The sequence below is a fragment of the Lemur catta genome, chromosome 12, assembly GCF_020740605.2.
Source record: "Lemur catta isolate mLemCat1 chromosome 12, mLemCat1.pri, whole genome shotgun sequence".
NCBI lineage: Eukaryota > Metazoa > Chordata > Mammalia > Primates > Lemuridae > Lemur > Lemur catta.
This window is the reverse complement of record NC_059139.1, coordinates 9,396,107-9,411,328: the sequence shown is the minus strand read 5'-3', so window position 1 is coordinate 9,411,328 and position 15,222 is coordinate 9,396,107. Positions and strand designations below refer to the sequence as shown.

Genomic DNA, 15,222 nt, shown 5'->3' with positions numbered 1-15,222 from the left:
TGTGTTCCCCCTGAAACCTAGCTGAAGAGAGAAACTTTTAGAGCACATACCAAAGAGAGATTATGGCGAAGGAGGAGGAAAGCATTCCAAAACTAGGGGAGGTCACTTTGCCTGACGGCTTCTAACCTGGGAACTTGGGGTTTCTAGGGCACTTTGAGGGGAGGTTTCAGTCTATTTTTAATATTAACTTTTAAAAAGTTTTAATATTTCAAAATTTTTATCTTCATCCTATAAAGGCTATAATACAATACCAAATAATTTTAAGTTTGTTTGTTTGTTTTTGGCTGGAAATATATGCAAATTCAATGTGTAACACTTCCCCCCTCCCTGGAAGTAAGGAAACAAATTTAAAATTATTTTAAAGATGGAGTTTGCTTAAATGAACTAAGAATAACTTCTAAAGTAGATTTTTTGGAGAGCACAATAACCACAGCAGCAAGCATTCTCTCTTCTCTCTCTGTTTTTTGCAGATAAGGAAACTGCTGCTCAGTGAGACTGATAAGGGTTTATGTCCAAGGCCACATGGGTTGGGGGAACAGGGACAAGAACACTGGGGTTCTGGCTTCTACAGTAATGCACTATTTCCACTACACCATAATGTACATCCTGTCTTGAACTCTGACTCATTTAAAGATACTTAAGGGGCAAAAATGATTTGAGATAGAATTTAGTTTGCAAAGCAACTTGTGTGAAACAAACAGTCTTCATAATGGAAACAATACAATTATTGTGATGAGTACTTCTGTGGGTCTGTTTATTCACAAGAAACTGAATATCTTATGCACCGACATCTTTAATATGAGCTAAGGCAGTGCTGTTAACCTACTTGGATACTTCCAGAACAGGTTCATATTACATGCTTAAGCAAAGATATTTCTTTATCCTATATTTAGTCTTTGGAATGTTTTCCTTTAATTTATAAAAACAAAAATTGCATTGGTGAGAATCCATACTCCCAACCAAAAAAGAAAAAAATCAAAAAAGGCTTGAAGAGAATTCAAGAATTGTAAAAGCACACAGATCACTTTGTATGTGGATCTGTTCAATGTTAAGGAGGGTCACTAAATGATGGTTTTCCTTAGCTTGAGTCAGGGGAATATGTACAGCACTGTAATGGATTCCATATGTCCTATAAAAGGCTGTACTTATTTCAGAATGAGAACCAATCCAATAGTTCCACTATCTTATCAGTAGAACTGGGCTCTCCCATTGGAACCCTCGTCATAAAAGATCATTTACAGTTCTTGACTGTTACAGACTTTAGCCTCTCTTGAGTTATTTTCCTAACAATTGCTTAGCAGTAAAACCCTCCTAGCTCATGGCTGTGTAAGTTACTGCTGATGGCAACCTTAGCAAATGAAACAGGCTTCTGTGCAGATTGCTCCAAGCAAGACTGGTTCACATTTGGACAGGAGGATGCCCCACTGACTATGTCAGGAAGCAGAAAAACTGCCTTTTCCTAAAGTTCTCTAACAAATGAAGCCCCAGATTGCTTGCAGGTGTGAGAATGGCTTTGCAATCACTCTGATTTGATGGGCTTTGTAAAGTTACTTTGGGATTTATTTCTTGGATATTACCCAAAATCATTTTTCCTTTTCAAATCTGATGCATATATATTTCCCCATAATCAATTTAATAGTTAGAATAGAATATATTAAAATATCATTCTGATATAACAACATTCAGGAAATTGTCTTGAAATTACTATAAGGTTTGGAAAGGGATGGACAGTTATTTTTCTACGCACACACCCCCCAACTAGAGTTTTGCTTTCTGTCATCTATCCTCTACTGTGAAGTGAATTGTTTTTCTTTTCAGGAAATCCCACGCATCACCCATTTCTTTCCAAATCTGTGTTAGCTTAAAAAATTTTGTGGTGACAGCTTGAAGAATATCACCTAAAGTTTCCTAATAGTTTGAGAATTACCAGAACAAAAATACATCTAGGGAATCTAAATATGTAATATTAATAGCACAATCATCCTCCAGTATTTTAAAAAGCAAGTTCAATAATGTGCCTTCAGAAGAATTCCAAAGGAACTAAAATATTGGTAGGATTCAAAATTCCCTCTGCAGAAAGAATGTTACATCTTCTTAAGATACATTACTCCTTAGCAAAATTGTTCATTAAAATATTTTGATCTAAACTTTGGGGGCATTTATGATACCCTGAGGTGGACGCTTTATCATCACTCTGATTTTGCAGACAAAGAAAACTGAAGTTTAGACGGAGAAGGCAATTCCCCAAGACCCAGAGCGAGCTAGCGGCTGAGACTTTAGATCAGACTTTTGATGTTACCAATTGTTCTTTTCGCTGCACAGAAGTTAGTATTTTCAATCACGAGATCATATTTATCATATACTTTAACCCACCCAGCAGAGGAATTCCTACTGCACAGAGCCTCTGAGGGACCCACCCAGCTTCCACACCTGCAGACAGGGAGGTGTGGTTCCATCTTTCAAGATAGAACATTCTGGAACAATATAATTAACATAAATAAATATGACCCAAAAAACTACAGCCAGAATAACAAATTCAATATTCACACAGCCAAGGCTTACCTCCAAAGGGCCCATTAATCAAAGATAATTTTGGTTTTCTCCGGTATTCCATGAACAAACACTTAGAGTTAACAGTGCCCCTTCCCCTTCAGATGCTGGGTGCATATTTTCTGTGTCCCCCTTTTGGTCTGATACCCCTCCCCTTCTTTGGTGGGTCCCTCCAACCCATCAGACCCTCTCTGTTGAGCTCACAATACACTGGAAGTGCCCAGGAGGCTGCACCAGACCCCCTGATGCTCCACGTTCGCCGCCCACTTCTGAAACACGTATGTGAATAATGGCTGGCAGGACAGTGAAGGCAAAGGTTAAAAGTGAACCAGGCCAGGACCAAAATTCGGGCAGAAACCTTCCCTGCGGGTATGCAGGTGGCAGCCTGTGTGAAACTCACATTGTTGGCCACAGGGTCTGCACAGATGTCAAAGGTTACTGATGGAAGCCGGCCTCCTCTGGAGCATCTTGGGGCAGAGTTCTACAGGGATCCGCAGACCTAATTCCCCCCTCACCTTGGTTCTTTTGTATCCTATTGCCTTTTTCTCAAAGCAGAGCTTTATCTACCTGTCAAATGATCTCTTCACCAGTTCTGTGTATAAAGCCAGAGTCTGGCACACACACTCCTTCCCACATAACTTTATATCATCTTATCATACAGCTGCAGTTCTTACGAGACAGAGCCAGAGAATCCACATACCAATGCCAGGACACTGCCATTTTCTTAAGTAGTCTGAAAAACCCCAAACAAAATTAAACCTGAAACAGACATAAAACCAAACTAAAATCATAAGGCGGCAATTTGTAGCACAGATTACTTTAGACTGTTTATATGCCATTTACAAGAAAAAGGGATAATCGAAAGCAGTCCCCAGATATTAAAAATGCCTTCTGACACACAGCGGCTGTGCAGAGCCCTGTTCTCGGTGTCTCATCGCATTCCCGGTGGTCCCCCCAAACCATCCCCACACAGCCCCTACGCCCGGCGGTCGGCACATAATGCATTTCAGCTTCAGAGCACACAAAACGTTTGTTTCAAAGCACACGTCAATCAGCCAAGCGGCCACCCGAGGAGAAAGAGGCAGAGAGAAAGCAGCGTGGCCCGAGCCTCCGCAGAGAGCTCGCGTACCTAGGTCGAGGATCCAGTACTTGCAGGTGCCCGGCTGCCCGCCTCCGCAGCAGGCTGGGCTGACGGAGGAGAGCGAGTCCAGCGTGTCCGCCGGCTTCATTCCGTTTGGCATGGTGACGGGGGCGGGTTGCAGGCCAAAGGCTCCGAAGCCCTACCCTACCTCCGCGGAGCCGAAGCAGCCTGCTCGCAGCAACACCAGACGCTCAGACACAGACTGGGACGCACCAGGGACAGGCACGCACAGACGGGGACTCGGGCAGCTCTGCTGGCGCCAGCCCGTGGCCCCGCCGAGCGGCTCCTCTGCTGGGCTGGTTCCTGAGCGCTGCCGCTGAGTTTCACATGTGGGAATATCCAGCGCAGAGGATTACATTCTACCACACTGACTCTAATTGGAGCTCAAGGAAATTCTTAAGGCACCCTGGAAACCAGATGTCTCTCCTCTCCTGCACCAGCCAGAGCTGCAATTTCCTCAGCCAGGGAAACGCAGAGTGACAGATGCCCTCCCCACGCAGGGCTCTCTGTGCAGCTTCACTGACTTGGGCTTTGTGTGCATCTGGAGGGAGGTCCTCTCTGAGACATACAACAAACAGCACTGCCTGATGTGACTTGATTTAAAAAAAAAAAAGAGAGAGATGTAATGTGGTCTAATAGCCAACTGGTTACATCACTGTGCTGCAATGCCACTCTTTACTTATTAAAAACATATCTTCATTCTTCTTACAGGAAGTGGCCATGCAAGTGAAAATAAATATCCTTACATGTGATTTGTAAAGGCGTTCTTAGTAAAGTATATCTTAAAAGCTCATTTTAGTCTTCCTCAGAAATTGGATATTTTCCTTAGCCTACATAAATTCTTACTATTTGAAAGTTTCCATATGTTCTCTCCTTGTCTCCTACAGCACAAAGGGGAATATCCAGTGTGGGAGAATCCCAGAGTTTGGCTTCTCAACTCCGGAGGGAAGTGCGTGCACTCTACTCTCTCCTGCTCCTCGGGAGCCAAGCAGCACACACAGCACCCTCCACGCTGGGCTCTGATGGCCCACCTCTTGTTTTGAGGTAGAGCTGCCTCGAATATTCTCTATATATCTGAAATTGTAATGTGGCCCTTAGTTAATTAGTTAAAATATTTTTGAGGAGGTGTTATTTGTTGAAGCCTACACTTGGCATAACAAAATTATACACTGTCCTGAGTTCTTTATATTAATAATTCTTCTCATGTCTGCTTGATCGAACCTGATAGTATAAACGATTTCCTTTGTGTTGTTTTATGACTTTTCTAAGAATGTTGTCTTTTTTACCTCGTTAAAAAAAATAAATTTTCATTCCTCTTCCTATCCCCTACATTTGTTGCAAAGTAAATTTCAAAAATTCTCAGAGGAGAAAGAAAACAGCACAGACTTTTAGTTTCTTTCTGAGTTTAAGACAGCTAACAACTATAAAATACAAGATGATATATCCAGGGCACCCGAAGAAAACTGTCTCCGATACTGTAATAACTCTCTCATACAAACTGCTGCAGAGGGGGATTTGGCATTTATGGGCCCACATTAGGCCTCAGATTCTTCTTACAAGACCAAAAGTACAGCATAAGGTTGTCTTTCCCTATAAATGGTCCCATGATAGATCCAGATGATGTATTTATGCCAGGACCAAGAGAGTGGCAGTATTCTGGACAGAGTACTTTTTATGCAAGAAAAGAAAACTTTATTACCAAATAACCTCCTCTCTTTTTGGCAAAAAAGCACTAAAAATTATGACCTAAAGGAAATCAAGTTAATTGACATTCTTAGGTTTCATTTACTACAACCTTTATTAAATAGTTTACTTTGTCCCTTTCCAAAAATACAGACTGCCAAGCAAAGGCCGTTAATTAAAAAATAAAAAAAGAGCTGTCAGGGAAATTAATCACTTTATGTGTAATGTAAGTTTGATATGAAAGAGAAAAGGATTAAGCTTAAAAATGAATAAAACAATTTTGGCTAAAGATGTATGGGAAGTTTCCCCAGGGGCTGGTCTCTTCAAATTTCGAGTCCACATCTGTCAGAGAGATGTAGCCCAGCAGGAGGAAGGCAGAAGAGGAAGAAGGAAGCCTTTCTCATCCCCTTCTTCCTTCCAGCCATGGAAGTGAGGGACTGCGGGGCACTCACACCTGATGGGGCATTTTACATAGTAAGTGAAGATACATTATATTGATTAAAGGTACCAGGTGACTGCCCTGAAGGGCGACACTCTAATCTACTAGACAAGAAACCGGGATGTGGCAGGAACGCTGAGGTTGGTGAATGAGCCGAATGGGAAAGAGCTGAGGCAAACACAGGAGGAGGAGACGAGTTCTGGACTCCACGGCTTATTTCTGCTGTGGTGGCAGGATCAGGAATCTAAGAGTCTGAACAGATTTAGTTCAGAAGAAAAAGACTCAGGGCTTAGTAACCTCAGTAGACTGTGGGAAGAAAAGCTGGTTCAAAGCTATGGCTGTGAGGGTGGGAAGGAGGAGGAGGTGAGAACAGAGGTGGGTGACTTCAGCTACCTGGAGAAGTTTTAGGAGAAATAGCAATGGGATGTGACCAGAAAGGAAATCAGAAGCCACTGAGAGGCTTGAGAAAAGGTAGAATGAAGTCCAAGCGTTGGGCTTTTTAATCTCATTCTACCTGTTTAATGAGTCTATCTGTAGCATGAGAACATTATCAAGTAAGGAGAGGTGGTCAGGAAATGACAACAAAAGTCTGGATTTTAAATGACCAGGACCCAGAAAAGGAATGGACTGGTGAGATCAGTTTAGAACAGACGAAGTCCAGTTTTGCAGAGAAAGAGGAGAGACGTGCAAAGTGGGTGAGCGGCGTGTAAAGACGCACACGGCAGGCGCCTGGGAGAACAGGAGACGTGCGACACACACAGGGAGTCTGTGAAAGAAAACAAGAAATTCTGTTTGCCGGTGTTTTTGATATGTTTTTGACACTTGAATTTGATGGCTGGACATATAATTAAAAATGCCACAAAAAGAACGGAAGGTCCACTGTGTAAGATAGTGCTGTAAAGACACAACGTCTGTTTATGAGGACCCAAGGCCAGGGATGGCGGGAAGATGCAAATGTGTGTTATCTATATTAAGAAAATTGAGTGCTGACCCTTGGAATTATGGTTATATTTCACATACTCCAAAAATACATAATTAAAATCAACCAGGATGGGGGCAGTTATGGGCTGAACTAACTGTGTCTTCCCAAATTCACAAGCTGAAGTCCTAACTCCGGGTACTTCAGAACGGGACTGTATCTGGAGGCAGGAGCTTTAAAGAGGTGACTATGTTCAAATGAAGTCAGTAGGGTGAGCTATCATCCAATGTGACCGGTGTCCTTACGAGATTGGGACAGGCACACCTAGAGGGAATTCCATGTGAACACACGGGGCGAAGGTGGCCATCTGCAAGCCAAGGGCAGAGGCCTTAGAATAAACCTACTCGGCTGACACCTTGATCCCTAACTTTCAGTCTCCAGAAAATAAATTTTCTGTGAGAAAATGAATTTCTGTTGTTTAAACCAGCCAGTGTGTGGTACTTTGTTATGACAGCAGTGTGTGGGGTGTGAGTGCACAAAGGAATAGAAACGCAGTGATAAATGGATGTAGCTGAAGAAAGTGATCACACTGACTTGGGGGGGAGGAAAAAACCTAACTAACTTTGAAAAACAGCATTTTGACTGTATATTGTAAAACCAAGGGGGGAAAAATTAAGTTTGTTTCTCACAGGAGTATGGGTTAGCAATTCTGAAACTACTACAGTGAGGATAGGTGAAGCTGTATCTTAAAGTCAAGTCATAATTAGTAAAGAAAATATTCAATTTCCAAAAAATAGAACTTTTAGACTAGGATTGAACAAATAAGTATATTTTGGGAATGAGATCCAGGTGTCTGATTGTCAGAGAACAAGGTTACAAATAAGGAAAGGAGGAAGATTAAGAATAACCCTTTGTTGTTGGACTGTAGTTGGAGGTTTCAGGTTGATGTGAGGCTGCTCACTCTCTCTTTCTCTCTCTGACACACACACACACAAACAAACATGAGGGACAGGGCAGGGAGGGAAGTAGGGTGACAGAGAATATAAATATAGATGTTTGTGGGCTGCATGCAGTAGCTCACGCCTATAAGCCCAGCACTTCGGAAGACCGAGGCAGGAGGATTGCTGAGGCCAGGGGTTCAAGATCAGCCTGGGGGACATACTGAGATCACGTCTCTACAAAAAATAAAATAAAACATAAAATAAAACATAAAATATAGCTGGGCGTGGTGGCACACACCTGTAGTCCTAGCTATTTCGGAGACCTAGGCAGGAGGATTTCTTAAGCCCAGTAGTTTGAGGCTGCAGTGAATTGTGATTGAGCCACTGCATTCCAGCCTGGGCCACAGAGCAAGATCCTGTCCCAATCAATCAACCAAAAAGTTTGTATATACATGGGTTGGTACACATATATGTCTGCCTAAAGTCATGGTGCTAACATAAGTAAGCATACCTAGTACCCAGATCTTAGTTATCTTATTTCCTAAAACCATTCTCGAATAAAAGGAACCAGGAGGGCCTCTTGGAGAAATGATTGATTCCAGGACTGTAGCAGGGAAAACACAAGATGAGCCTGGAGCATCTCATAGTGCCAGTAAGAGAGTGCTCAAAACATGATGGCAGCATGTCAACAGTATACAGAAGAAACTCCTGATGGCCAAAGCTGGAACAATTTGATAAGAAAAAAATAATAATGACAATATTGGATTATGACCCACAGAAACAAACATTATAAATGACTCCAACTGACACAAATAAATAATCAAATAAATGAGGCAGAGGAACAGCTCTTCCTTACAGAAGAATTCCAATTGATAAATTTAGAAGGAATGAGGAAAACAGAAAATATCATTGAGCAAACACTACAGTAATAATTGTTGCAGGCAAGAACTGTTGACAAATGCCAAAATTAGTGGGTAAAAGTCGATGAGAAATAGAATAGTTGCATAGTTTAAAAACATCTCCCCATATGGCATTTATTATTTACAAAGAGAAAGCCAGTACTGTTACCACAGAGAAATACTGCAGACGCCACTTTCACCAACCGATCAAGGTCAACATACTGGCGAGGAGACACATCAAGATCTTCTATGTCCCCGATATGATGTACTAAGAAGGGCACGACAGTTTCGGTGGTGTTCTTACCCGTAATGTATAAGCTAAATTTAATAAGAGGAAACACCAGATAAACTCAAATTGAGGGACATCCTACAACATAAAGGAACAGTATGTCTTGAAATTGTCAAAGTCATGAAAGGTTAAAAAGAACTGAGGAACTACCACAGGTTGGAGGAAATGTAGTATGATGTGGATCCTGGATTGGATGCTGAGCCAGAAAGAGGACATGAGAGCACCATCGGAGCTGAGGCTGGGGAGAGGGCAGCAGTACTGCGTCAGGGCTCCCGTCTTGGTTAGGACCCCTGTGCCATGGTCACGTGAGACACTGCTACTGGGGGAGCTAGGGACAGGGTGTACAGAAATTCTCTGTACGATTTTTGCAACTTTTCTATAAGTTCAAAATTATTTCAAAATAAAATTTTTCTTTGAATAAAAAAGTGAGTGTTATTTAATCGCAAATATTAATAGCTTAAGAAATTGAGAGTATGAAAAAGTCACCAGAAAAAAGTAGGCAAAGTCAGAGAAGATCTTTTGCAGAAAAGAAACATATTAGGCAAATTAAGGATCTGTGAATAAAGGGATGATTTAAAAAAATATGAAGGAACACAAAATTATTAGTTCTTCACATATTTGTGGGGCAAAAGCAACAGCTAATCTCATTCTCATGAAAATAAAGGTATTTTTATTTAGATTGGCAGAAAAGAAATTTATGGTCATGGTCAAAGTTAATGCCAAAAAATTCACTTTTCACGTAACCTTCTTGTGATAATTATTTCTTAAGTATTTAAAATTAGGACTTCAATATTCAATTGACTGTTATTAATCTGCCCATAAAAATAAGAGACAGATCATTTTTGCCAAAGGAGGTCTAAAATAATAGTAAAAGATGGTGCTTTTTAAATGAGGACTATAAGTATACTTAAAGCTAAAATTAAGATGAGCCAGAGGACCTCAAGTCTTTCTATTGATATTATATTGCTTTTTGATTAATAAACCTATGAACAATTAGGCAGTTAATATAGGATGAAAAGATCCCCAAAATCAAAAGCAAAAGATCAGATGTATAAAACATCAGCTAAATTCTGAGATTAGATCTTAAATGATGTAACTACTACAAATATTATTTATCATTTTCTCTAAAAACTTAGTCATTTTTTTCTTGAGACTTGACCATGTTATTAATAACCCTGACAAATTTTCAGTATTCTGTCTTTGAGCCAGTTCTCAAACCCCCATTACTGAAAGGAGCACACAGTTCTGCCACTGAGCATGCTGGCCCTTTGAAATGCCATACCACTTTATTAAAGTCGCAATTCTGGACTGTTTTCCTTTCGCCACCTCCCCGGCCCTCGTTTTCTTCCCTGTGCGTTTCCGTTCTGCACAATATGTCCACAGTGCTGGCCGCAAGCAGCTGCACCACCAAGATCGCGTCTCTCAGGTTCCACGCACAAAGATACTCCTGTTCACAGGAAGTTTTCTCCGGTTTCTCTACCCCATAGATAATACCTCCTGCTCTGGAGGGATCGGGATGACGAAACCCCTGCTTCTTAGGGCTCCATTCAGCACGCGAGCTCCTGCTGCTCTCTAGCACAGTGGCCAATCCACAAAAGCACCTTTATTGGGGCAGTCAACACTCATTCAGGTGCCAAGAATTCGATAGGCTCCTTTTCATGGCTTTATTTACTATCTTTTCACAAACTATGTGAGTTTTTCCCTTTCTGCACAAAACAAACATTCAAATACTCCTTTTTTACATTTTGCTTTAACTCACTATGTGACATTCTCTGTTTGCACTGGCTTTGTGGATTAGTTGCAGAACTGCAATATGAGATGGTTTCCTCACAAAAAAATAACAAAAACATTAGTGCTCAAAAAATTAGAGCCATGTAGCCAACCTTTGACAGCCAATATGTGCTTTTGATGTCCCAATTCTGTTAAACTTCAGAGAGTGAGAGATGTAGATCACAAATTCACAGGGGTGAGGGGGAAGGGCTGACAGGAAGTTCAATTCCCCAGCTCTTTCAAGAAGAGTGAGGGAGACCAAGCAGCTGATTTTGATTTTGATTTTGGGATCGGGGCAGATGAGGGTTGTGGAACAAAAACCTTTTTCTCCTAGATGCAAACTGATAAAGAAAAAATGGTTTCTACTTCATGACTGGTTCTTCTATTTATTCATTCACAACAAACCCACTGTTAGTAAAGTTCTGTGATTAACCTGGGGCAGGCGGGAGAGGAGAGAAGTGGCCCCCCCTCAAAAAAGAAAAAAAGGACAGATTTCCATTAAGATGACTTCTTTGGGCAGTGGAAGGTGTATGGAATTATCATATCATAATTCAAACTGAAAACTGATCCTTTTCCTGGAGAGGCATCACTGGAGGGGCCATGGCCTCTCAGGAATGTGCAAAGCCACAGGGAGCAAATAGCCTCAAGTGCAGCGAACCCTGGACACAGCTTCTAGAATCAGCTCTTCCATAAATGATGTCTGGCCCTGGGCAGCCGGGTTTGTCTCTTGAGCTTCTGCTTCCTCCCTGGACCAAAGGTTTCTTTCGACTTGTATGGAGGGCAGTAGGGATGGTGGTCAAGAACTTAAGCTCTGACATCTGATTGTTGTTTTTAAAATCTCATTTTATATCACCTGCTGTGCTTGATTAAATTATGTAATTTCTCTGTGCTTCCCTCTTCCTCTCATAACTTGGGGATGAAAACGGTGTACATCTACATACTGTCATGAAGGTATCTTGGGATGAAATGTGGAGAACAGCAGCCCCGTGGCGGGCACACTGCGAGTCGTCAACACATCCTAGCTGTCACCACCGTTAATCTTCTAGATTCCAAGAGGCCTCTTGGTGTGGGCTGAAGTGTGTTGCCCCAAAATTCACATGCGGAAGTTCCAATCCCTAGTACCTCAGAACGTGACTGCATTTGCAGATAGGGTCTTTAAAGAGGTGATTAAACTAAAAGGAGGCTCTTAGGGTGGGTCCTAATCCTGTTTTGACTATTGTCCTTATAAGAAATAGGAGGAAGTCTGTACACAGAGACACACCAGGGGACACACAGAGGGACAGAGGCAGCGGCAGCAAGAGGGTGGCCATCCCAAGCTCAGGACAGAGGCCTCAGAAGAAACCAACGCTGCTGACCCCTGGATCTTAGAATTCTGGCCTCCAGAACTGTGAGAGAATAAATATCTGCTGTTGAAGCCCCGAGACTCTGGAATTTTGTTCTGGCAGTTCGCAGACTAATAGCCTTCCTCCCCCATCTGATGACAATGTGCTCCACCATCCGGGACTGAAATGGTCTATATATTTTTGAGACAGTAGGAAAGTAGTCTGTATCTAAGAAAACAACTTTCATATCCTTTCCTTCTAGTGAATTCGAAGTTCCACAGACTCATGACAAGGGGTGGGGGAGAGAAAAGATGCAGCTGAACACAGGGCTACATTTCTTGACAATTAAAAATAATAAAGAATTCCAGAGCTGCCATGCGATGCAGCCACAGCAAACGGCCTGTTCACTGTCCTCCCAAATGTTTGAAAGGGCCCTTCAAATAATAAACACCCTGGGTCTCTCGTCCTGTGTTTAGCTAGAAAAGTTTCTGGAAAATGACGACCCCCTGAATAGTCAGTGATGTGGAATGACCAATCTGCCTGACACCTCCGGCCACAGTTGGTCAGACCACAAGGTAACGGTTCAGACCCTGAAGTATCTCGGAAGACTCTGGGCAGCCCAGCTTGAACCCACACAGAACACCAGAGAGGGGAGCGAGGACCTCCTGGAAGGGCCGGCTATGGGGGTGACAGCCAGAGGTCGGCCCTTCTCTACACCCCTCTCTGTCCCTTCCACAAGCCTTCAGTAGTGTCAGCAAAGAAGGAAGGAAGTTAGATTTAGGAAGGCTTTTTAAATTGTATTTTTCAAAATTCACTGTGAATGTTCATGATAAGAAACTGAATCCCTTGGAAAGTATAGAGATTATACAGAGACTTTAAAGCCCATTATAAAAGCCACCGACAGCACTGTATCAAGAATAGGGAATCCTGTATGCATGGAAGGCACACAGGGACATCGCAAAAGTGATTTTTATACACAGACTGAGGGAAGAGAAGTTACTTGTTCTTTGGAAACCACCACCATTTATTTTCACGTGGAAAACTCCTAATTTGTACTCTTTGGCTAAATCTAAGATAAAAACACAAAACTTTTGGTGAACTATTATTTATATAAACCTTCCACTGCATGTTCCTGTACAAGTTCTGTGGGAAAATGTCCATCAAAATCTCATCTCCTAGATGAGTCACAGAGACTCATGATTTAATTTATATGAATGATTTTAAAGAGTTACCCATTCAAAGGGGACAAATTTTTCAAAGTGGATAAAGTAAAATTAGAGAACTCAAGGGGTTCAGTACAGCTCAAATATCATGGCTGCTATAGAAACTTAAAATATGTACATACAAAAGCACATGTCATTGTATGGCATGTTTTATTGTGATTTTTACTGATGCAGTTAGTTTATGATTCAGGTGAGTCTTCTCTAAAAGTTGGTTTTCCATAAATGCATTTATCCTTTAACTCATCAGTTCTGCTTCTAGGATTCCATATTACAGATACACCTGCTCATGAACCAAATGATATACATGCTAAGTTATTCACTGCAGCACTGTTTATAATAATTAGCAGCCTGGAAACAACCCAAGTGTCCCTGTGTAGTGCACTGGCTAATAAACTATGTGACATGCACAAATGAAGTACTAACATCTATTAAAAAGAACAAGGCATGCCTGTATGTTTTGGTATGGAGTCAGGTGATAAAAGCTATGGGCAAAATATGCCACCTTTTATGTCGGGAAAAAAGAGGGAGAAATGAATACATATTCATTTGTTTGTATTTATCTGACAAAACACTGGAAGTATAAGCTAGAAATTAATAAAAATGGTTATCAAAACATGGCAAACGGGACCATGGGAACAAGACTTCTCAGTTTATACCTCTTCGTATTTTATTTTTGAACCATGTAAAATATCTGAAAATAATTTATAAGTCTTAAAAATGTTATTTCTTCTCTTACTTAGGAAAAAGTTCTGAATATGGGTGGCATCTCTGAAACTGCATGTAAACTAGACATTTTTCTGGGACAAGGTACCATGGCCTCCATCAGATTTGGTCAAAGACTTTCAAGGCCTGCTACTTCAGAATAAGCCAGAATCATTTAAGGTATTTTCCTTTCTCCTTGTATTTCAGCTCAGTTAGGAGGATCTATAGTCTAATCTATCAAAAATTCTGGTTATGGGAAAGTTAGCTCTAAGAACACAACATAACCACAAAATCTCATCTCACACTTCTCTGCAAACAGGAGGGAGCACAAGGCGAAAGGCAAACCATATTCTGGTTTGTCTGGGACCTACTTCTCGACAGGTGCTTGGCTGCTGTTTCCTCAGGCATCCTCAGGGCCACAGCCAGATAAACACTATCAGGAAACAAGTTCAAACGTATGATACAATTGTTTCCCTCCACCTATAGCATCTGTTCATTCTCAAAACACTTAATGAAAAACAGCACATTGAACTTTTAAGCCATCTCTTACCAAACACATCACCTCTTTAATTTTTCACAGCTTCGGCCAATGCTAATTAGAACAAGTACATTTAAAAGGGAATACTAGTTTACGTAATAAATAGCAAAGTCTGATATCCATAAAGTGTCAGAAAGGAGGCAGTTAAAAATGTCAGGACTCCCGAGAGTGGGAGGCAGGCATGGGCGCTGCGGTCCCGTTCCTGCGGCCAGCGCTGCCTGGCCCCTGAGTGACCCCAGCAAGTCCCCTCTGCGGTCTCCCTGGTGAGCCCCTCCGCTGACTCTACCGCTTGCCCTTAACACTGTGTCCTGGCCACTTATCGCAGCGTGGGAAGACGATTCTGATTCACTGTTTATGACTCTTCCATATATATAATTTTGTGATGATCTAATATGGATAGTGTCAATACCTGCTGATGGTTTTGTCCTGTTTTCATAAACACTTTAATGTAAAGTTGGAACATGAAAATACCTCAAACATGCAGCATTGAACAGAGTAATGGCCCACTTGTGTGGCTCCATAATTACACGCTACATAGAAAACGTTCCTTAATCACAGGTCTTGGATTGATCTTTTAGTCTTGGATACACAGTACTCAGTAGAGGGACAATGTCTTTGTTTCTAATTCTTGGTGTAACTCCATGTTCCTCAGCTTTTCTTCCCACAGGGATCTGCATTAGTAGCTGTTCAAACAGAATAAAACTGCTCTTTTCTAAGCTAATGAAAAGAACTGTGTATAGATCTTCCAGTATATATATTTTTAAGACTATGTAGGCAGATATGGGTTTGAAATGTCTATGCATTAG

At 41.5% G+C, this 15,222-nt stretch overlaps 1 protein-coding gene across 5 annotated transcripts in view; it reads right to left on the bottom strand.

Annotated features, from left to right (window-relative positions):
* The window catches only part of TRIO (trio Rho guanine nucleotide exchange factor), a 324,357-nt gene that overhangs the window by 58,436 nt on the left and 250,699 nt on the right, over window positions 1-15,222 (bottom strand). The gene's annotated exons all lie outside the window — the stretch shown is intronic.